This window comes from Gossypium arboreum, chromosome 13, assembly GCF_025698485.1.
Source record: "Gossypium arboreum isolate Shixiya-1 chromosome 13, ASM2569848v2, whole genome shotgun sequence".
NCBI lineage: Eukaryota > Viridiplantae > Streptophyta > Magnoliopsida > Malvales > Malvaceae > Gossypium > Gossypium arboreum.
Genome location: NC_069082.1, coordinates 97,950,618 through 97,977,630, shown reverse-complemented (window position 1 = coordinate 97,977,630; position 27,013 = coordinate 97,950,618).

Genomic DNA, 27,013 nt, shown 5'->3' with positions numbered 1-27,013 from the left:
ATTCTCAATTCAGCAACATATATAAGCTGATACGAGATTATGTTAACATCTTGCATCAATATTTAACTTAACTTATTTTCAAAGGAAAAATCAACTTCTACGTACCTGAACATTTATTTCATTTAGCATATTCTTTCATAGTTAACGTTACCCGTATACAGTCGAATAAGCATAAAGCCTAATATAATATTCTGGCATGAGATTTATTCTAGCACATAACTCATATATCCAAAATTATCACCATTCATCAGAAATTCTTACCAACTTTCAAATGTCGAAACTTAGTCAAAATAATTTCTTGAACATGATTAACAAAATAGTGTTTATTCACAATAGCACATATAATTGCATATACCGAGAATCTCGTATTTATAATGTATATATATATATCACATACCTTGTCAATTTAATGTCTCGAACTTATTTCATTACCAATTTGGCACAATGTTGTATAATCTCCGACTCTAATTAGTTCACCAGTGTTTAGTCCGTTTAACGAATTTTCTCTTTAGGTCTTACTTACTATTACAAATCAATGCCATCGTCTCACACGAGGTCATACATGAAACACACTTCGCATACGCAGTGCCCACTGACTGATTTCGCACACATAGCGCTCGATTAAAGAACTCGCACTCATAGTGCCTCAATTACCAATCTCGCACACATAGTGCTCGATTGAAGAACTCACACACATAGTGCCTCAACTACTGATCTGGCACACATAGTGCTCTGTTGAAGAACTTGCACACACAGTGCCTCATAATTCCAGCACGAATGCCTTCGAGGTTTAGCCCAGATATATCACTAGCACGAATGCTCTTCGGGACTTAGCCCGGATATATATAACTCTCAATTCTCATGTATATATACATATATAACAATACACATTAGTATATCATTTGCATTACTTGAATATAAACACAACATGCTTATCGACCATTCAACTTTCAGTTCCATAGCCACATACAAAGATCACATTTATAGTCATAACACTCTTTCAAAATTGCATCACTTATACCCTTATAATTCAATCCAAATTAAAATTCAAATACGAGTACATGATACGTACCTGATCAACTTAAAAATTCGAGCATGTCCAAGTGAAGTTATATCGCAAATTCTCATAGTCAGAAGCTTGCTACAGCTCGATCGGGATCAAGATTCATTACAATACAACAAACACATTTTAATAGTCAAAAATCATCACACTATCATTTTATCCCTTTATGGCATGTATAAATAGACTCACGCGTGCTACGTTAGTCCTAGAATTGACTAAATCGTGGCTCTGATACCAATAAAATGTAACACCCTTATCCCGTATCCGTCGCCAGAATAGGTGAAGGGGCATTACCAGACTTGAAACTCATATTAGAACAGTACAATTTTTTTTTTTGAGAACATTCCTTTAGATAAATACTAAAGACAGCCAGGGATACAAATTTAAACTTCCATAAGTACATATTCAAAAGATGCCATTTTCGCATGGCTTATATACATTAAACAAACGAATTTGTTTCATTACTTATTCAACATTACTTCTTTAATAGTTACAGTTGATAATCGTATAACTTCAGTGCATTATGTGTTTATGAAATATACCATGACTAACTTTTATGTTTATTTCACTAATACCTAATTTACATGCACAAACAAGAATTCACATTACTTGCCATTATAAATGGAACCTAGATAGCCAATTACCATGGCCGAACATACAGCCACTTATATAAATAACACAAAGTGATACAACTTTATTTTTACCATTACAAATCATAAAAAAAAAATGACCAATGCATACGACGTCAACAATATATATACATACCAAATACCTATATTGCATACTTATCAATATGAACTTAAAGCCCTATCCTAATATTCATGTATATATTATCCACCATTTCCAAACCAATTCATCAATGCAATCATACCATTACAAATCAACTTAAAATAACCATATCTCATAATCAAATACCTATAGCATTGCATATTTCTCACATAGCAAGTACAACTAAATTCATTATTAATATATATATATATATATATATATATCTAAACACTTAACTACAAGATTTAATCACCATTATCAAATCATAAAACAGCTTATAACCATCATCTATATTTACTTCACATAAACCGAAATAACCATTACATCATCTTTAATACACTTAGCATTTTACCCATTTAATCAAGCCAAATCTCAAGACCATTCCATCACACAAATTATACCATAAATCATACTTACAATTTAAGTTAATACATGACCGAAAATCACCATCATTAACATCGTTATCAAACCAAAACCAAAACACATCTATCATCCGTATACCAAGCTTACCAAAACAAACTACTATGAGTTTCAAGCTTATTGACCGAATCTCAAACCTCAAAATTCTAAGTTTAATCTATGGGATAAGTAGAGTTTGAACTAATCATCTCAAACATGCATAGATTTTCAAGAATCATTCAATACATACCTCATTCTAGCCATCTTCTAAGCCAAAAATCAAAGCAACCAAACTTTCTTCTCCCCCTTTAGGCTACTGAGAATGGAGGACAAGGATGAACCAACTTTGGTTTCTCCTCCCACTAACTATTATCTAATATCTTTTTTAATACTTATTTCCTATTATAAAACCATGTAGTCATTATAATATTAATACAAAATACATATATTTTGTATCCCATACCATCATGGCCGCCACTTCCTCTAAAGTGGGGAATTTGACATGCAAGCCCCATTTTGAATACATGTTCTATTAGATCACTTTATATATTTACCTAACCTATTTTACCAATGTTTCACATAAGTCCTGTTTCAAAATTTCACATACAAATGGCAAAATTAATGCTTGAAATTTTTTTACACATGCATTTACTCACATCATGAACATAGAATATAACTTTCAATTATTTATAAAACTCAATTTCGTGGTCCCGAAACCACTTTTCGACTAGGGTCTACCTAGGACTGTCACAAGGGCTTAATCGAAATAGTGGTTTCGTGACCATAAATCCGAGATAGAAATAATTATTTTATAATTATTTTGATGATTATGATATGATTGCATGATTTTGTGAAAATTTCGTGATGAAATTCGATGCCTAAAGTGCTTAAATTGAAAGTAGGGACTAAATCGAATAAGTTGCAAAATTTGTATTCTAGAAGTTTTTAGTATGAAATTGCATTGAAATATTAATTAGGAGGTCTTAAATAGTAATTTGACCAATTTTAAGTTCATGGACAAAATTAGGACATGGAAGGAATTTTTGAAAGTTTAGTAAGGAGGGGCATTTTGGTCATTTGGATATTAAATGAAATAAAATGGGAAAAATAACACAAAATTGGTCATCATCCTCCTTAGTTGCTGCTGAATTCCCTCTCCATAGCTAGGGTTTCTTCAACTTTCAAGCTCCATAGGAAGTGATTCCAAGCCCTGTTTTTAATGTTCTTTACGTTTTTGGAATCCCGGAAGCTCGATTAAGCTTATGCTAGCAATAATTCAACCTAGGGTTTATATTTGGAAAAATACCCATAGGTGAAATTTGTGTATTTTGATGTTTTATGATAGAATATGGGGTTTTAAATTATGTTAGACAACTTGTGCTACTCGGTTTTGAGTGAAAACGAGTAAAAGGGCTTAATCGGCAAAAATACCTAATAGTCACAAGTATATGTTAGAGTGAGAATTTGATGTTACCATAGAAGGGAAAAGTGATCAGCATGTTATAAAACATAAGAATAAGGAATAAAGTTTAATTCCCGAGCCTAGGGGCAAAAGTGTAATTATGCAAAAGTTTAGGGGCAAAAGTGTAATTATCCAAAGTTCATATTAAATGCTGTTTTGATGAATGTATGTATTAAATAAGATTAATTTGGTATTATAGATCAATAGAAACGAGATTCAAGTCGCGATCGAGGAAAAGAAAAGATTGTGGACTAAATTGCAAAATCTTTATATTTTGGTACCAAGGTAAGTTCATGTGTAAATAATGTAGCATAATTGTTATTTTTAAGTTATTGATGTTAATTATATGATATGCTGATTTTTAATCGTGAAATATTATGCTTTATGGTTAATGTTGAGTAATATGCAAATTATGTTTACCACTTGATAAATATGAATTGCTACCGAGTATCGGTTCCGATATTCCATGGAAGACGGCAAATGTGGGATCGAGGGAAAAAGCTCGTTTGAACCTTAGGAATAGATTAGGATACAAGTGACATGTCACTAGGATGGTTGAGTATCCGAACTCGTTGAGTTGAGTCCGAGTTCACTTATGGATGCAAATGTCCGAACTCGTTGAGTTGAGTCCAAGTTCATCTATGGATGCGAACGCCCGAGCTCGTTGAGTTGAGTCCGAGTTCACTTAGGGGCGGGTTACATGATTTCTTGATTACATATGTGGCACTTATGTGCAAATTATCCATGTATCCGAGTTATATTCCGATGTGTTCAACGGGTGAAATTTCTAGTTTAATGGAAGAGCACTTAAGATATAAGTGACGTTTTGGGTAAGTGTTGTGAAATGGACACTTTGGACAGGTATGTTCTTAACCCTCGGGTTGGAAAAAGATACAACAACGATAAGATCCTAAGATGATGAATGATATTTAGAAATGTGATAAATGTTTTGGTGATACCATGTTAAGGTTGTTTGGTATGATTGTATTGTTATGTTACTTGTTATTTGCATATGAACTTACTAAGCATTTATGCTTACTCCTTCCTTTTCATTCACTGTAGTTTTGAACAAGCTTCTCAGAATCGGGACAGTCGAAAGTTCGATCACACTATCCAAAGGACTTTTATCTTGGTAAATGGCTTGTACAACTACTTAAGTATGGCATGTATAGCAATATACCTATTTTGTGTAAATAATTTTATGATATGGCCATGTTTGGTTGAGAAAATGTTTGATATTGATAAGTCATGGTGATGGCTAATTTAGATCATGTTTGATATCATGGAAGTTTAATAGGTTATCTAGTTCATAAATATTCATGGAAAGATGAAACTTGCCTTAAAACAGAATATTTCTGCAGCAATGACATGAATTTGAAAAATCACTAAAAATAGTATAAGTGGAAATAAATGATGATTAAGTTATGCAATTTAAGATTAATGAGTCCATTTTCATGTGGATTGAACAAAACAGGCATATAAATTATATTTTATGAGATATTTAAACTTTTGTGAAACAGGGCCAGAGTGATTTCTGGATCCCCTATTCTGACTTTAAAAATTCATAATAAATTCTAAAAAAATAATTATAATTTGTTCTTTATATTTAAAGATTCCTTATTGAGTCTAGTTGTAATAGAAACAAACCTCATAGTCATTTAAATTCTGTATAGAGAGATATTTGATTCTTAATACACAGAGGTCAGAGCAGTCGAACCCTGAAATAGGGGAGACTTTAATTAATAAAATTTACTAATTGGCCCAACCAAAAATTCTAGAAAACACTTAGTAAATATTTATATGAGTCTAGATTCAGGGAAAATTTACGGATCTTGATTTCGAGTTTCGTAACTTGAGATATGATTTTTCTTGTAACTGTGACGCTAGTAGCTAGAAAGCTGTGAATGTAGAAACAAATGATTTGAAGTTCTTAATTTGATAAATTATGTTCGGTAACCCCTCAAGCTCAACTTCGGTGATGGTCTCGGGCATGGGGGCATTACATTTAGTGGTATCAGAGTAGGTTTAGTCGGTTCTTGGACTACGTGTTGTATGTACAGATTTTTGCTATACATGCCATATGTATGAATTGTGATAGTGTGACGATTTCTGACCTTTTTAAATGATTTTTATATAGTAAATGGATCCCGATCCAGCTGTGGCAGATGAAGTAGAGAGTAATGCACCAGCTTCGGCTGAAGGGACAGCGCCGACTGAAAACCCACCTCCTACTGCTGGTCAGGGAGGAGGAGAAAGGGATCGGGAAGCCTTTCTCCAAATGATGAGTGCATGGTACACTGAGTTCATTCGTACGAACCCAAATGTACGACCTCCCCCACCTCCCCCAATTCCTCAACCTATGCCTTCGATGCCTCAAGGAGTGGATATGATAAAATTTCACAGAACCCCCGTTGATAGAATTCGTAAACAAGGGGCTAAAGAATTTAGAGCAAATATTGATGATGATGCAGAGAAAGTGTAACACCCCAAACCCGAGACCATCGCCGGTGTCGGACCCGAGGGGTTAACAAGCCAAGTTCACATGTTTTTGCCCACCAATTTGACATTTCCAGTCAGGCTGGAAAACTGCGTCACTGTCGCCTTAAAAATCATATCTCGAGTTTCAAAACTCGGAAACTGGTTTCGTAAATTTTCCCTGAATTTAGACTCATATATCCATCCATGGATTTATTTCTAGGATTTTTGGTCGGGCCAATTGGTACAGTTTATTAGTTAAAGTTACCCATGTTACAGGGATCGACTGCTCTGACCTTCGCACGGTATAACTTGAATATCTCTCTGTATAGGGATTTAATGCTGGTGTCGTTTGTTTCTAATGAAACTAGACTCAAAATGGAATTCTTACATATAAGGTATGTCCCCTAATTATTTTTGGATAATTTATAGTGAATTTTTAAAGTTACGACAGGGAACCCAGAAACCATTCTGGCCCTGTCTCACAATAGCTTTAATAACTCTTAACCTGTAACTCTTATGACCATTTCGTTTCTTCCATATGAAAATAGACTCATCAAGGTTCATTTACATAGCTTATTCACTATTTAATTCCATTCCTATGAATTTTGGTGATTTTTCACATTCACGCCACTGCAGCTGGCAGCATCTGTTTTAAGGTAGGACTTACCTATTTGGTAGTCTCCATGATTCAACTAGTCTTGCCATACATAGGTTCATATATGATCATTTTAACCATGCCAATGGCTGATCATATGACCAACATTCCCATTTCAAACCATAGCCACATCATGACACCAAATATATACATACAACCCACAATTAGTCTAAGTTCATGCTCCCTTTTGAGCCATTTTCGCATGGCCATACATACTTACATTACAACGTATTTAACAAACAAGAGGTAGTCCTATACATGCCATCTCAAGTTCAATCAAAAAATTTATACCAAAATGGAGGCTTGATAGTGTGGATGACTTGACTTCAACGATCCCAAATCTGATTGCTTGAGCGAAATCTAGAAAACTAAGAGCCAAAGCAACGGGTAAGCATTTTTATGCTTAGTAAGTCTCAAGGAATATAATTAACTCTAATCACAGCAATACATTCACATAGCCAAATGCATCATTTCATTAATACACATTCTTACTTCATACTTCATCATTATATAAGTTCGCAAAGCATCAATCAATTCAATAACTGAAATTCATTAGTCGATTGAGCGAATGTTGCTCAAACACGTCGACTTTCCAATGCACATATAACGTACCTTATCCTTTGGGCTTACCGAGTGTACTAATTGAATTCATTTCAGCAACCAACACTCACCTCCAGCCCAAGATTCTTCGGAATATAACCGGATATAATCACGTGCACAAATGCCTTGGTCTTAGCCGGATAGAATAACTTCATACGAATGCCTTCGGCCTTAGCCCTGATATAGCCACTAGCACAATTGCCTTGGTCTTAACCGGATATAATTTCCAGCATAATTGTCTTGGGCTTAGCCCGATATCATTCAATTTCTCATGCACACATACATCAATAATCATTGGACATACATATTTCATTTTCGTTACTAAGGCTCAAACACAATTATAATCATTAGCATATTCTCCTTCGGGACTTAGCCGGGTGGAATTCAAATACTCATACACACATAATCAATAATCATACACAACCATATTTCATCTCACATAATTCAAGTAAGATCACTTCTTGAGGACTTACCTCGGATGTTGTCGAACGGCTTTTTCGCTATTCGATCACCTTTTCCTTCCCTTGTCCAATTGTGGCCCTCTTAGCTCTTGAGCTAATTCAAACAAATTCAATTTATTAAAACCTCATTGTGCTTGCTTATGGCGAATATGACAAGGATTTTAAATGGTCATATGGCCACTCTTTAACTTGAATACACAATGGTCATGCACATTTTATACTACATCAAGCAATTCAATACAATTTATTTGAGCATCAAGGAAATGCTAAGGCCTTCAATAGGTTACCCAAGGCCGAACATTCATGTACATGTTGAGGTCAATTTTGCACTTAATACCTCACAAAAACAGCATGCAATTTACTAATTAATGCTTTGCACATTGTGGCCCAAATCTTATAACATAGCATCAAGCACCTACATGTGTGCTAGGCCGAATTGTGCTTGAAATTTCACAAGCATTCTTCCACATCTTCTTCTTTAAACCAATATATTCATCACTTAGTTCATAACCAAAACATAATGCGCAATCACATATATGCATATATGAGCATGGCCGAATTTTCAAGGTGTCCATAGCCATTCAAAACACAAATTTTAACTAACATGCAAGAAGCATGAATCATGCTCAAGAATGCATCATGGCCGAATATGACAATCATGTTCCTTTTCAACTTCAATCATGATAAAACAAAGAGAAAACTCAAATAGTAAATCCATCATTGCATGCATCATCATCAAGCTTCACACTTAGCATGCAATGGCTTTATCACCATAACAACTTTGCCCAAATACCATTTCCATGGCATAACAAAGATTTGAGCCATGGCTAACATGCACATCAAGTTAGCAACCAAGTCATGCATGAAACTCCTAACACAACCTCATACATACCTTAATCTTGATGTAAACTTAGCCAAATCTCCTTCTAGGTCTCTTCCAACCCAAGCATGAAGCAAAAATCCTCCCCCTTTTCCCTTAGTAATTTCGGCCAAGAAGATGAGAAAGGATGAACAAATTTTTCTTTTTCTTTCCTTAGTACATTCGCCAAGCCTATGGAGAAGGATGAACATTTTTTCTTTTTTTTTTTCATACTCTTATTTTATTATTTCAAACATGCACCACTAGCAAAACATGTTTAAGACATGTTTTCTTTTGCCCATATTCATCACCATGGCCGCCACTATAGTCAAATTTGGGGAATTTGACATGCAAGGACAACATTTCTAGTGTGCATCAATAGGCCACTTCCACATTTGCCTATCTCAAATTCTAAATTTTCTCACACAAGTCCTTTCTAGTGAAATTCACCTTTATAACACTAAATCAATCATCAAAATATGTCATACATGAATACTCACATATTATAGGCATCAAAATAAATTTTAAATTATTGTTATGCCTCGGTTTTGTGGTCCCAAACCACATTCCGGCTAGGGTCTATTTTGGGCTGTCACAACTCCCCTTCTTAAGGAATTTTCGTCCCGAAAATCTTACCGTAAATAGGTTCGGATATCGCTCTCTCATAGAGTTCTCGGTCTCCCAAGTAGCTTCTTCTATCCCATGCTTGAGCCATAACACTTTCACTAGCGGAACCCGCTTGTTTCGCAACTCTTTCACTTCTCGTGATAGGATACGAATCGGTTCTTCTTCATAACTCATATTAGCTTGAATTTCAATTCGATGGACTAATCACGTGCGATGGATCGGATCTATAACGTCGAAGCATCGAAGCGTGGAAGACATCGTGAACCTTTTGAGTTCGGGGCAAAATCAAACGATATGCCATTTGGACCGACTCGCTCGATATCTCATATGGCCCAATAAACCTCGGGCTCAACTTGCCCTTACTACCAACTCGAGTATCTTTTTCCAAGGCGATACCTTGAGAAACACTTTATCACCCACGATACTCGATATCCTTACGCTTCATATCCGCGTCATTTACTTACGACGATCGAAGGCTATCTTCAAACTTTCACGGATTACTTTCACTTTCATTCAGCATCCCTAATCAAATCCACCCGAAAATCTTGCTTTCACCAAGCTCGGTCCAAAACAATGGTGTACGGCATTTACGCCCGTACAAAGCCTCGTAGGGTGCCATCTTAATACTCGATTGAAAGTTTGTTGTTGTAGCGAATTCAATCAACGGCAAATACCGTTCCCATGAACCACTAAACTCGAGGACGCAACATCTTAACATATCCTCGAGTATCCGAATTATCCGCCGGATTGACCATCGGTTTGGGGGTGAAAGGCGGTCTGAAATGCAACTTGGTACCCAAAGCTTCTTGCAACTTTTTCCAAAATCGCGAGGTAAATCTCGGATCTCTATCCGACACGATGGAAATAGGCACCCGTGTAATCTCACGATCCGAGAAACGTACAATTCCGCTAATTTGTCCATTGAAAAATCCGTGACGTCACGGGGACAAAGTGGGCCGACTTAGTCAATCGATCTACCACGACCCAAACCGCATCCTTCTTACTTGCGACAATGGCGGTCGGATACAAAGTCCATTGTGACTCGATCCCATTTCCACTCGGGTATCGTAATTGGTCAAGTAATCCACGAAGGCACCGATATTCCGCTTTCACTTGTTGACATATTAAACATCTCAAACAAAGTCGGAGATGTCTCGCTTCATACCATGCCACCAAAATCGACGTTTCAAATCATTGTACATCTTCGACTCCCGGGTGGATTGCCATTCGGCTACAATGGGCTTCATTCGAATTATCGAAATGAGTTCGAATTCTTTGGGACACAGAGCGACTTTTGAACCTCAAACAATCGTCATCGTCGATTTGAAACTCCGAGTCCTTGTTCGAACACACGCAACTGTTTTGCAACCAACTCGTCATCGACTTTACGAGCTTCTCGAATTTGGTGTGTCAATAATGGTTTGGCTTTCATTTCACCCACTAACACACCGTCGGATCGGATAGACAAGTGCACATTCATCGCTCGTAAAGTGAATAACGATTTACGACTCAAGGCATCCGCAACCACATTCGCCTTTCCCGGTGATAGTCAATGATCAGCTCATAATCCTTTAACAGGCTCGAGCCAACGTCTTTGTCGCAGATTTAAGTCTCGTTGGGTCATCAAATACTTGAGACTTTTGTGATCCGAGTATACATGGCACCTTTCACCAAATAAGTAATGTCGCCAAATCTTTAAGGCGAATACGATGGCGGCCAATTCGAGATCATGAGTCGGATAATTTTTCTCATGTGGCTTTAATTGCCTCGACGCATAGGCCACAACTCGACCTTCTTGCATTAATACGCAACCTAACCCAAGTAGAGAGCGTCGCTATAGATGACAAACTCCTTGCGGACTCGAAGTTGCACTAGAATTGGGGCTTCAGTCAAATAAGTTTTCAGTTGATCGAAGCTTTTTTGGCATTTCTCCGTCCATTCGAACTTAACATCCTTTTGGAGTAGCTTCGTCATCAGCGTGGCTATCGTTGAGAAGCCTTTTACAAATCGTCGGTAATAACCAAGCAAGCCCCAAAAGCTTGAACCTCGATAATATTTCTGAGGCTTCCAATTTAGTGTGGCTGAAATTTTATTCGGTTAGACTCGAATACCGATCTGAGATACCACATGACCCAAGAAGCTAACCTCTCTTAACCGAACTCACACTTCTTGAACTTAGCATATAATTGCTTGTCCCGTAAAATTTGCAGCACTAACCGCAGTGTTCAAGATGTTCGGTCTCATTTCTTGAATAGACCAAGATGTCATCAATGAACACGACTACTGAATCGATCCAAATATGGTCTAAAGATTCGATTCATTAAATCCATAAATACCGCGGGGCATTAGTGAGCCCAAACGGCATCACCAGAACTCATAGTGACCATATCTCGCTTCAAGGCGCCTTGGGCACGTCTCAATCTCGGATTCGCAATTGATAGTAGCCCGATCTCAAATCTATTTTCGAGAACACCGAGGCTCCCTTTAGTTGATCGAACAAGTCATCAATACGTGGCAACGGATATTTGTTCTTTATCGTCGCTTTGTTAAGGCGACGATAGTCGATGCACAATCGCATGGTTCCATCCTTCTTCTTCACGAACAACACCAACAAGCACCCAAAGGCGAAAAACTTCGGTGAGCAAAACCTCTATCCACCAATTCTTGCAACCGAGCTTTCAACTCCTTCAATTCCGTTGGTGCCATACGATACGGAGCTATCGAAATTGGAGTGGTACCAGTACCAATTCGATGCCAAATTCTATTTCCGAGCAGTGGTAAACCCGCAATTCTTCGTGGAAAACATCCGGTATTCACAAACCACGGCACGCAGACTCGGGTTTCTTCTCGATTCCTTGTCATCGAGTACGTCGCAAGGTACGCCGCACCTTTTCTTACATATTTCGGGCCAACATCGGCGATATTACACCGGCAACCCTTTAAGTCCGTGGACTCAACCCGAATTATTTCATTATTCGCGCACCTCAAATCGATAGTCTTGCTCTTGCAATTTACAACCGCATCGTGCATGGTCAACCAATCCAAACCAAGAATAACATCGAACTCATCGAATGGCAAAAGCATTAAGTCCGCGGAAAACAAGAACCTCGGAACACTAGGGGACTTTTCTTGCACACTTTGTTAACAAGCACGTAATGACCCAAGGGTTTGACACCGAATTACAAACTCATGAGACTCAATGGGCAAAGTCTTCTTGGATGCTAAGGTTTCACATATATATGAATGAGTAGAATCGGGGTCAATCAAAGCAATTACATTTGTATTGAAAAGAGTGAAAGTACCGGTAATAACATCCGGAGAGGCATCCTCGGCGTGCGCGTATGGCATAAGTCCTAGCAGAGCACGAGCCTCGAGATCGATGGTAGCATCTCTAGATCCTCTCGACCGCCACCGACATTGCCCATATTTCTAGGTGGCCTACCTCGAGCGATGGTAGCGCCGGGTTTGCACTCGACTTGCATTTTGTTCATGCATCCTGGGCAATCCTTCATAAAGTGGTCGGCCGATCCACACTTATAGCGAGAGCGATCACGAAACCAACAGCTCCCCGAATGCCATTTGCCACAATGTGGACACTCCGCCCTCTCTCGGCGATCATTTCCGCCACCGGCGATCGAGGTGACTCGTGTGGTCACAGGGGGTCGATCGCGTCCTCGTCTAGAAAAGCCCGAAACGCCTCTAGACCGGCTCGTATCATCTCGAAATCTCTTCGATGCTTGTTGAAAAGACTTTCCCGAGGACCTCTTTCGGAATTCTCCAATCCCCACATCAGCTTTTTGTTTCTCCTTTCTAAGCTCTTCGGCTTTGCAAGCTCGCTCAACAAGTACTACGAACTCTCGTATCTCGAGAATGCCAACAAACATCCTTATATCATCATTCAGCCCATCCTCGAAGCGTTTACATAATAGCTTGGACGAAATGCATTCTCGCGTCTGCTAAGCCTCACAAACTTTCGTTCAGTAGTCGATAACGGACATAGAACCTTGCTTAAGATCAAGAAATTCCCTCCGCTTTTGGTCGATGAATCTCGATGATATACTTTTTTGAACTCGTTTGAAAGAATTCCCAAGTCACTTGCTCTCTAGGCACCACAGAAGTCAGAGTACTCCACCAATAGTAGGCGGACTCGCGTAGCAAGGAGATGGTACACTTTAAGCACTCATCGGGTGTACAGGATAGCTCATCAAGCACCCGGATAGTGTTATCTAACCAAAATTCAGCGCGCTCGGCATCATCATCATCCGTAGCCTTAAATTCAGTGGCCCCATGTTTTCGAATCCTATCGATTGGGGGCTTACTTGACCTTATTTGGTCAGTCACCGGAGGTATTGTAGGTGCGGGGGTTGCATTTGTCGGGAATGGAGGTTGTGGAACAGCCGTGTTGGTTCGAATGTATTGATTAAACCATTCGTTCATCACACTATAAAAGGCTTGCTTAGCCTCGTCATTAGGATTGCTGGCCATAGGTTGAGAGTCCGCCGCGCTGTCCCTTGCGCGGGGCAGCGCCACACTCTCCACATCATCAGCTATCGCTCGGTTGGGATCGGGATCCATTGCTATAAACAAACACAAAGTCGAATTGTCAGAAATCACCACACTATCGATTCATCATTTAATGGCATGTATAGCTAGACCCCAAACACATCACGGTAGTCCTAGAATCGACTAAACCGTGGCTCGATACCAATAAAATTGTAACACCCCAAACCCGAGACCATCGCCGTGTAACGGACCCGAAGGGTTAACAAGCCAAGTTCACATGTTTTTGCCCACCAATTTGACATTTCCAGTCAGGCTGGAAAACTGCGTCACTGTCGCCTTAAAAATCATATCTCGAGTTTCAAAACTCGGAAACTGGTTTCGTAAATTTTCCCTGAATTTAGACTCATATATCCATCCATGGATTTATTTCTAGGATTTTTGGTCGGGCCAATTGGTACAGTTTATTAGTTAAAGTTACCCATGTTACAGGGATCGACTGCTCTGACCTTCGCGCGGTATAACTTGAATATCTCTCTGTATAGGGATTTAATGCTGGTGTCGTTTGTTTCTAATGAAACTAGACTCAAAATGGAATTCTTACATATAAGGTATGTCCCCTAATTATTTTTGGATAATTTATAGTGAATTTTTAAAGTTGTGACAGGGAACCCAGAAACCATTCTGGCCCTGTCTCACAATAGCTTTAATAACTCTTAACCTGTAACTCTTATGACCATTTCGTTTCTTCCATATGAAAATAGACTCATCAAGGTTCATTTACATAGCTTATTCACTATTTAATTCCATTCCTATGAATTTTGGTGATTTTTCACATTCACGCCACTGCAGCTGGCAGCATCTGTTTTAAGGTAGGACTTACCTATTTGGTAGTCTCCATGATTCAACTAGTCTTGCCATACATAGGTTCATATATGATCATTTTAACCATGCCAATGGCTGATCATATGACCAACATTCCCATTTCCAAACCATAGCCACATCATGACACCAAATATATACATACAACCCACAATTAGTCTAAGTTCATGCTCCCTTTTGAGCCATTTTCGCATGGCCATACATACTTACATTACAACGTATTTAACAAACAAGAGGTAGTCCTATACATGCCATCTCAAGTTCAATCAAAAAATTTATACCAAAATGGAGGCTTGATAGTGTGGATGACTTCGACTTCAACGATCCCAAATCCGATTGCTTCGAGCGAAATCTAGAAAACTAAGAGCCAAAGCAACGGGGTAAGCATTTTTATGCTTAGTAAGTCTCAAGGAATATAATTAACTCTAATCACAGCAATACATTCACATAGCCAAATGCATCATTTCATTAATACACATTCTTACTTCATACTTCATCATTATATAAGTTCGCAAAGCATCAATCAATTCAATAACTGAAATTCATTAGTCGATTGAGCGAATGTTGCTCAAACACGTCGACTTTCCAATGCACATATAACGTACCTTATCCTTTGGGCTTACCGAGTGTACTAATTGAATTCATTTCAGCAACCAACACTCACCTCCAGCCCAAGATTCTTCGGAATATAACCGGATATAATCACGTGCACAAATGCCTTCGGTCTTAGCCCGATAGAATAACTCATACGAATGCCTTCGGCCTTAGCCCGGATATAGCCACTAGCACAATTGCCTTCGGTCTTAACCGGATATAATTTCCAGCATAATTGTCTTGGGCTTAGCCCGGATATCATTCAATTTCTCATGCACACATACATCAATAATCATTGGACATACATATTTCATTTTCAGTTACTAAGGCTCAAACACAATTATAATCATTAGCATATTCGCCTTCGGGACTTAGCCCGGGTGGAATTCAAATACTCATACACACATAATCAATAATCATACACAACCATATTTCATCTCACATAATTCAAGTAAGATCACTTCTTGAGGACTTACCTCGGATGTTGTCGAACGGCTTTTTCGGCTATTCGATCACCTTTTCCTTCCCCTTGTCCAATTGTGGCCCTCTTAGCTCTTGAGCTAATTCAAACAAATTCAATTTATTAAAACCTTATTGTGCTTGCTTATGGCCGAATATGACAAGGATTTTAAATGGTCATATGGCCACTCTTTAACTTGAATACACAATGGTCATGCACATTTTATACTACATCAAGCAATTCAATACAATTTATTTGAGCATCAAGGAAATGCTAAGGCCTTCAATAGGTTACCCAAGGCCGAATATTCATGTACATGTTGAGGTCAATTTTGCACTTAATACCTCACAAAAACAGCATGCAATTTACTAATTAATGCTTTGCACATTGTGGCCCAAAACTTATAACATAGCATCAAGCACCTACATGTGTGCTAGGTCAATTGTGCTTGAAATTTCACAAGCATTCTTCCACATCTTCTTCTTTAAACCAATATATTCATCACTTAGTTCATAACCAAAACATAATGCTAATCACATATATGCATATATGAGCATGGCGAATTTTCAAGGTGTCCATAGCCATTCAAAACACAAATTTTAACTAACATGCAAGAAGCATGAATCATGCTCAAGAATGCATCATGGCCGAATATGACAATCATGTTCCTTTTCAACTTCAATCATGATAAAACAAAGAGAAAACTCAAATAGAAAATCCATCATTGCATGCATCATCATCAAGCTTCACACTTAGCATGCAATGGCTTTATCACCATAACAACTTTGCCCAAATACCATTTCCATGGCATAACAAAGATTTGAGCCATGGCTAACATGCACATCAAGTTAGCAACCAAGTCATGCATGAAACTCTTAACACAACCTCATACATACCTTAATCTTGATGTAAACTTAGCCAAATCTCCTTCTAGGTCTCTTCCAACCCAAGCATGAAGCAAAAATCCTCCCCTTTTCCCTTAGTAATTTCGCCAAGAAGATGAGAAAGGATGAACAAATTTTTCTTTTTCTTTCCTTAGTACATTCGGCCAAGCCTATGGAGAAGGATGAACATTTTTTTCTTTTTTTTTTTTTCATACTCTTATTTTATTATTTCAAACATGCACCACTAGCAAAACATGTTTAAGACATGTTTTCTTTTGCCCATATTCATCACCATGGCCGGCCACTATAGTCAAATTTGGGGAATTTGACATGCAAGGACAACATTTCCTAGTGTGCATCAATAGGCCACTTCCACATTTGCCTATCTCAAATTCTAAATTTTCTCACACAAGTCCTTTCTAGTGAAATTCACCTTTATAACACTAAATCAATCATCAAAATATGTCATACATGAATACTCACATATTATAGGCATCAAAATAAATTTTAAATTATTGTTATGCCTCGGTTTTGTGGTCCCGAAACCACATTCCGGCTAGGGTCTATTTTGGGCTGTCACAGAAAGTAGAGTTCTGGCTTGAAAATTCTATCCGGGTATTTGATGAATTATCTTGTACACCTGAAGAATGTTTAAAATGTGCTACATCTTTGTTGAGAGATTCAGCCTATAATTGGTGGAAGACTTTGATTTCGGTGGTACCGAAAGAGAGGGTAACCTGGGAATTCTTTCAAGAAGAGTTTCGGAAGAAATATATTAGTGAAAGATTTATTGATCAGAAATGTAAAGAGTTTCTTGAGCTGAAGCAAGGTAATATGACAGTCTCAGAATATGAAAGAGAGTTTGTTCGATTGAGTAAGTATGCCAGGGAATATGTTCCTACAGAAGCCAAGATGTGCCGACGATTTGAAGACGGACTCAACGAAGACATTAAGGTATTTGTCAGGATCCTTGAACTGAAAGAAATGGTAGTACTGGTTGATCGAGCTTGCAAGGATGAAGAACTACTTAAAGAGAAGAGAAAGGTAGAGGATGCGACACGAAATTGGAAGAAAAGGCCAATGAGTAAGGCACCTTCACAGCCACCCGGAAAGTCAAGAAATATGAATCCTCGTTCCCAAGTTTCAGCTGGGCAATCATATGGAAATTTTAAGAAACAGAATGTGGGTCCTAAATCTCAGAATACTTCTGCAGCCAGTGTAGGAAACTCAAGATTTGTAACGCCCCGCACCCGAGACCGTTGCCGGAGTCGAACACGAGGTGTTAACGAACTTAATTCATTTATTTACACAGTTCACTTTAAAATTTCCAGACAAGCTGGCTAACTGCGTCACTGTCACCTTAAAAATCATATCTCGAGTTCCAAAACTCAAAAACTGATTCCGTAAATTTTCCCTGAAACTAGACTCATATATCCATCTACATATTTTTTTCTATAATTTTTGGTCAGGCAAATTATTACAGTTTATTAGTTAAAGTCTCCCCTGTTTCAGGGTTCGACTACTCTGACCTTCATGCATTACAACTTAGATATCTCCCTGTTCAGGGCTTCAATACATATGCCGTTTGTTTCTAATGAAACTAGACTCAAAAAGGAATCTGTACATATAAAGCATGACTTCTAATTATTTCTGGTTAATTTATGGTAAATTTCCAAAGTCAGAACAGGGGATCCAGTAACCATTCTGGCCCTGTTTCACGAAAACTTAAACATCTCATAAAATACGGCTCATATAGTCTTTTCGCTTCTTCCATATGAAAATAGACTCATCAAGGTTCGATTATATAATTTATTCATTATTTAATTACATTCCTACTATTTTTAGTGAATTTTCAAACTCACATCACTGCTGCTGTCAGCATCTATTTTAAGGTAAATTTCACCTATTTCATAGTTTCCATGATTCAACTAGCCATTTGACATACATAGCACCAAATATGATCGTGATTAACCATTCCAATGGCTAATCATTGCCAAGCATTTCCACACCTCTCAATAACCATATATATACAAAATGATTTTAATACTATGCTCAAAATATTTAAGCCATTTTCGCATGGCTATCCGAATATATACACATTACCAAAGGTACTTGATTAACAACAAAGGTTAGTCCTATACATGCCATTATGAACATTTAACTAAAAGAGTACCAAAAGAGCTTAGATAGTGTGGACGACTTCGACTTCGACAATCCCAAGTCCGATAGCTGACGAACAAAAATCTATAAAACAGAGAATTAAAGAAACGGAATAAGCATTTAATGCTTAGTAAGTTTTGAGTAACGAAATTATTTACGACTAAAGTATAGCGTTCATATGACTAAATGAATAATTTCATATATGCACATTCTCAAAATCATAATTTCTTCACGCTTCAACCAATATATTCATACACAGGGTATCAAACCTAACTAGAGGCCTAAGCTCGTTAATCAATTGAGCGAGTACTATTTGAAAGGAATCAACCTTTCCGATGCATATACGAAACATACCTTATCGTTTGTATTTTATGAGCGTATTAATTGAAATTATTACAGCAAGATCGCTCGCTTCCAAACCCAAGTATCTTCGGGATTTAGCCGGATATAGCAACTCGCACAAATGCCTTCGGGTCTTAGCCCGGATATAGTCACTAGCATGAATGCCTTCGGGACTTAGCCCGGATATAGTCACTAGCACAAATGCCTTCGGGACTTAGCCCGGGTATAGCAACTACTCGCACAAATGCCTTCGGGACTTAGCCCGAATATCATCCGAATAATCAAGCACATATACCAATAAATCATGACACATCCATATTTCATTATCATAACTAGAATTCAAACACAAGACGCTTATCAACCATTACCATTTTCGGCTCAATAGCCACATACAAAGAGCATGATTTTGATTTGCTTTATAACATGATCTCTATACACATTCGGCTACCCGTCATGGGTATAAACTAATCACCTCAATATACAATTCTAGTAGAATCATTATATCACCGTTTATTTGTTATGCTTATATGTCATGACTTAATCAAATTATAAACTAAGTTTCATTACTCGAAAACTTACCTCGGGGCTATTCAATCACTTTTTCCTTTCCCTTATCCAACTTTGATCCTCTAAGCTCTTGAGCTAAATCAAACAATTTACTTCCCAATCAAACACAATCACACGGCATCCATATACATTTTAGAACCATTCTTAACATATTTACTACTCATTTACAAACAAAATACTCATATCACATTTATAAAACTACAAGTTTAATATACCTATGTGTGACCATCCCAATTTAATCGATTTCTTGTTTTATGCACTACCACATATTCACACACACATATATATATATATATATATATATTATGCCATTTACTCATAAACCCCATTATGCCGAATATTCATTAACCAATAGTCACACACACTACTTATGTACAAAAATTTATCCACCCTACCCTATAGTTCATTCGGCCATTCATCACTCAACCAAACAAAATTTCATAGCAAACTCCTATGACCAAGCACACACATATACTTACATCCCAATACTCATAACATTCAAAATCACATTTTAAGTAAATTATCTTAAACAATGTCGAATCCTTAAGTGATTAAACATCAAATTTTTACTCAATTCCCAAACATATAAACAACATTTATTCATGACATCAAGCATCTTCATTTCGCTATTACACATATATACACTAGCAATCAAATACTAACATTTGCACTTCACCTTAATAGCTAGCTTAGCAAACCTTAATTTAACATATAATTGTTCATAACACAATTAAAGCATCCTCTCCATTCCATCAATTCAAAACACATACACCGCCTAATAATATCCAAAATCATATTCGGCCTTAGTACTCAACTTGCTAGCCGATTTTTCTCCATCTAGCAACTAATGCACATATGTGCTCATTTGTTAGACTCTACTTCACCTAACTACCAATTTTTTCTTTTCATCCAAATAACATGAACAACAACCATTTCTTGAACATTTTCTCTTAACCGATTACTCATGTTACCAACAAGATTCAAAATTTGGACATGGGCTAAGCAAGGAGCTTAATGACTAACTCAAAAAAAATGCTAGAAATCCAAGAATCATCCTTGAACTTACCTTGATTTAGCTAACCACCATAGCTGAATTTTTCCAAGCTTGTTCTCTCCTAGTCACGGCAATGAGGAGCAAAGATGAAAACTTTGGTTTCTCCTCCCATTTACCACATTTTTATTATTCTTAATTCCTTATTTTATTTTGTAAACTAATAATGCTAATAGAAAATACATATTATCATCAATGACCCATACCATGGCCGGCCACTACTTATTATAAATGGAAATTTGACATGCAAACCCATCATTTTTATAACATGCATTAATAGGTCCTTATAGATTAACCTATCACCTTTTAAAAATGTCACACATAAGTCCTATTAATTAAATTCACATGCAATCGACTAAATCGAAGCTTAAAACTTTCACACATTCATATTCACATATTTTAGACAATAAATATCATATTCAAATACTTCGGTGACTCGGTTTAGCGGTCCCGAAACCATTTTCCGACTAGGGTCAATTTAGGGCTGTCACAACTCTCTCTCACTTAAGAAATTTTCGTCCCCGAAAATCTTACCGGTAAATAGGTTTTGGTATCGTTCTTTCATAGAGTTCTCGGTTTCCCAAGTAGCTTCTTCGATCCCGTGTTTGAGCCATAACACCTTTACTAACGGAACCCTCTTGTTTCGCAACTCTTTCACTTCACAAGCTAGGATGCGAATCGGTTCTTCTTCATAACTCATATCGGCTTGAATTTCAACCTCGGAGGGATTTATTATGTGCGAAGGATCAGATCTGTTACGTTGAAGCATTGAGACATGAAAAACGTTGTGAATCTTCTCGAGGTCAGGGGGTAAAATCAATCTATATGCCACTGGGCCAACTCGTTCGGATATTTCATATGGCCCTATGAACCTCGGACTCAGTTTGCCCTTACGGCCAAATCTGAGTATCTTTTTCCAAGGTGAAACTTTAAGAAACACTTTGTCTCCTACCTGATACTTAATATCTCTTCGTTCTAAATCCGCGTACGACTTCTGACGATCTGATGCTGCCTTCAGACTTTCACGAATTATTTTTACTTTCTGCTCAGCATCTTTAATCAAATCAACTCCGAAAATTTTACTTTCACCGAACTCGGTCCAAAACAATGGTGTACGGCATTTACGACCGTACAAAGCCTCGTAAGGCGCCATCTTAGTACTTGATCGAAAACTATTGTTGTAAGCGAATTCAATCAAAGGTAAATACCGCTCCCATGAACCACTAAACTCAAGGATGCAACATCTCAACATATCCTCAAGTATCTGAATTATCCACTCGGATTGACCATCAGTTTGTGGATGAAAAGCGGTGCTAAAATGCAACTTGGTACCCAAAGCTTCTTGCAATTTCTTCCAAAATCGCAAGGTGAACCTCGGATCTCTATCCGACACAATAGAAATAGGTACCACTGTAATCTTACAATCTAAGAAACATACAATTCAGCTAGTTTATCTAATGAAAAATCCGTGCGACGGATAAAGTGAGCCGACTTAGTCACCTATCAACAACAACCCAAATCGCATCTTTCTTACTTGCCGACAATGGCAACCCGGATACAAAATCCATCGTGACTCGATCCCATTTCCATTCAAGTATCATGATCGGTCAAGTAAACTCAGAGGTACTTGATGTTCCGCTTTCACTTGTTGACATATTAAACACCTCAAACAAAATCGAAATGTCTCGTTTCATACCATGCCACCAAAACCGACGCCTCGATCGTTGTACATTTTCATACTCCCCGTGAATTGACATTCGGCTACAATGAGCTTCGTTCGTAATCATCGAAATAAGTTCGAATTTCTTGGAACACACAAACGACTTCGAACCTCAAACAATCGTCATCATCAATTTGGAACTCGATTCCATATTCAAACGATTCAGCCCGTTTTGCAACCAATTCATCATCGACTTTCGAGCTTCATGAATTTGGTGAATCAACAATGGTTTGGCCTTTAATTACGCTACTAACACATTGTCGGATAGAAACAGACAGTGTACATTCATCGTCAGAAAAAACAAGCGGTGATTTACGACTTAAAGCATCCGCAACCACATTAGCCTTTTCCGGTGATAGTCAATGACAAGCTCATAATCTTTTAACAACTCGAGCCAACGTCTTTGTCGCAGATTCAAGTCTCTTTGAGTCATCAAATATTTGAGACTTTTGTGATCCGAATATACATGACACTTCTCACCAAATAAGTAATGTCGCTATATTTTCAAAGCGAATACGATGGCGACTAGTTCGAGATCATGGGTTGGATAATTTTTCTCATGTGGCTTCAATTGTCTCGACGCATAAGCTACAACTCGACCTTCTTGCATCAATACACAACCCAACCCAAGTAAGGATGCGTCCACGTAAGTGACAAACTCTTTGCTGATTCAGTTGCACTAGCATCGAGCTTCACCAAGTAAGTTTTAGTTGATCAAAACTTTTCGACATTTTTCGACCATTCAACTTAACATCTTTCTCAAGTAGCTTCGTCATTGGTGTGGCTATCATCGAGAAACCCTTTACAAACCGTCTCAGTAGTAACCGCAAGTCCCAAAAGCTCGAACCTCGAGAATATTTCTGGGGCTTCAGCTAAGTATGGCTGAAATTTTGCTCGGATCAACTCGAATACCCGTCGCAGATACCACATGTCCCAAAAGCTAACTTCTCGCAACCGAAACTCACATTTACCGAACTTAGCATATAACCGCTTATCCCGTAAAACCCGCAACACTAACCCTGTGTGTTCAAGATGATCGGTGTCATTTCTAATAGACCAAAATATCATCAATAAACACAACTACAAACCGATCCAAAACGGTCCAAGATCCGATTCATCAAATCCATAAATACATTTGGGGCATTAGTGAGCCCAAACGGCATCACTAAGAAGTCGAGTGACCGTATCTCGCTCGAAGCGGTTTTGGGTATATCCAAATCCCGAATTCAGAATCGATAATAACCCGATCTCAAATCTATCTTTGAAAACACCGAGGCTCCTTTAGTTGATCAAACAAATCATCAATACGCGATAACGGATATTTATTCTTTATTGTCACTTTATTCACCGACGATAGTCGATGCACAACCTCATGGTTCCGCCCTTCTTTTCACAAACAATACTGGTGCACCCTAAGGTGAAAAACTTCGGTCGAGCAAAACCTCTATCCGTCAACTCTTGCAACCGAAGTTTCGGTTCTTTTAATTCCGTTGGTGCCATACTATACGGCTATCGAAATCGATGTAGTCCTGTGAACAAGTTCGATGCCAAACTCTACCTCCCGAACAGTGGTAACCCGTAATTCTTTGGGAAAAACATCCGGATATTCACAAACCACTGGTACCGATTCAAGTTTCTTTCCTGATTTTTCATTATCAAGCACGTATGCAAGATACGCTTTACACCCCTTTCTCACATATTTTTGAGCTAACGTCGAGGATATTATTGTTGGCAATCCATTTAAGACAGTAGACTCAACTCGGATTATCTCATTATTTGCACACCTCAAATCAATAGTCTTGCTTTTGCAATTCACAACCGCATCATGCACGGTCAACCAATCCAAACCGAGAATAACATCAAATTCATCAAACGGTAAAAGCATCAAGTCCGCCAGAAAACGGGAACCTCGAATTACTAGGGGACATTTCTTACACACCTTATCAACAAGCACACAATGACCCAAGGGATTCGACACTCTAATAATGAACTCAATAGACTCAACAGGTAAAGTCTTACTGGATGCTAAAGTCTCACATATATAAGAATGAGTAGAACCAGGGTCAATCAATGCAATCACATTAGTATCAAAGAGAGTGAATGTACCGGTAATAACATCAGGCGAAGAAGCATCCTCGCGTGCACGTATAGCATAAGCTCTGGTAGGAGCACGAGCCTCAGATCTGGTGGTAACATCTCTAGATCCTCTATGACCGCCACTAGCATTCCCCGCATTTTTAGATGGTCTACCTCGAGCAGTAGTAGCACCCGGTTTCCCACTCTGATTTACATTCTATTCAGACAATCTCGGGCAATCTTTAATAAAGTGGTCAACTGATCCGCACTTGTAACAAGAGCGATCATGGAATCTACAACTCCCCGAATGCCATTTACCACAATACTGGCACTCTATTCTACCTCGACGATCATTTCCAACACTGGCGACCGAAGTAACTCGTGTACTCACAGGGGGTCAATCACGGTCTCGTCTAGAAAAGCCCGACGTGTCTCTAGATCGGCCTAAATCATCTCTAAATTTCTTTGACGACTGTTGAAAGGGCTTTCCCGAAGATCTCTTACGAAACTCCTTTGCTCCCATATCGCTTTTCTTTTCTCCTCTTCGAGCTCTTCGCTTTGCAAGCTCGCTCGACTAGTACCACAAATTCTCGATTTCTAAAATGCCAACATACAGCTTTATATCATCGTTCAGTCCATCTTCGAAATGTTTACACATCACAGCTTCTGAAGAAATGCATTCTCACACGTACCGACTAAGCCTTACAAACTTTCGTTTATAATCAGTAACCGACATGGAACCTTGTTTAAGTTCAAGAAATTCTTTTCATTTTTGATCAATGAATCTCTGGCTGATATACTTTTTTCAAAACTCGGTTTGGAAAAACTCCCAAGTTACTTGCTCTCTGAGCACAACAAAAATCAATGTATTCCACCAATAGTAGGCAGAATCACGTAGCAAGGAGATCGTACACTTTAGGCATTCATCGGGTGTGCAAGATAGTTCATCAAGTACCCGAATAGTGTTGTCCAACCAAAATTCAGCTTGCTCGGCATCGTCACTGTCTGTAGCTTTAAATTCAGTAGCCCCGTGTTTTCGGATTCTATCAACTGGGGGCTTATTTAACCTTACCTGGTCAGTTCGGTGCAGGGGTTGTATTAGTCGGAAATGGGGGTTGTGGAACAGCCGTCTTAGTTCGAATGTATTGGCTGAACCAATCATTCATTACGCTATAAGAAGCCTGTCTAGCTTCGTTATTCTGATTACTAGCAATAGGTTGAGAGTCCACCAGCGCTGTCCCTTATGTGGGAGCAGGCGCTACACTCTCAAGATCATCAGCTACCGTTCAGTTGGGATCGGGATCCATTACTATAAACAAACACATTTTTAACTGTCAGAAATCACCACACTATCAAATAGACACATAATGGCATGTATAGCTAGACCCGAACGACATTACGGTAGTCCTAGAATCGACTAAATCGTAGCTCGATACCAATAAAATTGTAACGCTCGCACCGAGACCGTTGTTTGAGTCGAACACGAGGTGTTAATGAACTTAATTCATTTATTTACACAGTTCATTTTAAAATTCCAGATAAGCTGGCTAACTGCGTCACTGTCACCTTAAAAATCATATCTCGAGTTCCAAAACTCGAAAACTGATTCCGTAAATTTTCCCTGAAACTAGACTCATATATGCATCTACAGATTTTTTTCTATAATTTTTGGTCAGGCCAATTATTACAGTTTATTAGTTAAATTCTCCCCTGTTTCAGGGTTCGACTACTCTGACCTTCATGCATTACGACTTAGATATCTCCCTGTTCAGGGCTTCAACACATATGCGTTTGTTTCTAATGAAACTAGACTCAAAAAGGAATCTGTACATATAAAGCATGACTTCTAATTATTTCTAGTTAATTTATGGTAAATTTCCAAAGTCAAAACAGGGGATCCAGTAACTATTCTGGTCCTGTTTCACGAAAACTTAAACATCTCATAAAATACGGCTCATATGGTCATTTTGCTTCTTCTATAAGAAAATAGCCATTTGACATACATAGCACCAAATATGATCGTGATTAACCATTCCAATGGCTAATCATTGCCAAGCATTTCCACACCACTCAATAACCATATATATACAAAATGATTTTAATACTATGCTCAAAATATTTAAGCCATTTTCGCATGGCTATCCGAATATATAAACATTACCAAAGGTACTTGATTAACAACAAAGGTTAGTCCTATACATGCCATTATCAATGTTTAACTAAAAGAGTACCAAAAGGGCTTAGATAGTGTGGACGACTTCGACTTCGACAATCCCGAGTCCGATAGCTGACGAACAAAAATCTATAAAACAGAGAATTAAAGAAACGGAATAAGCATTTAATGCTTAGTAAGTTTTGAGTAACGAAATTATTTACGACTAAAGTATAGCGTTCATATGACTAAA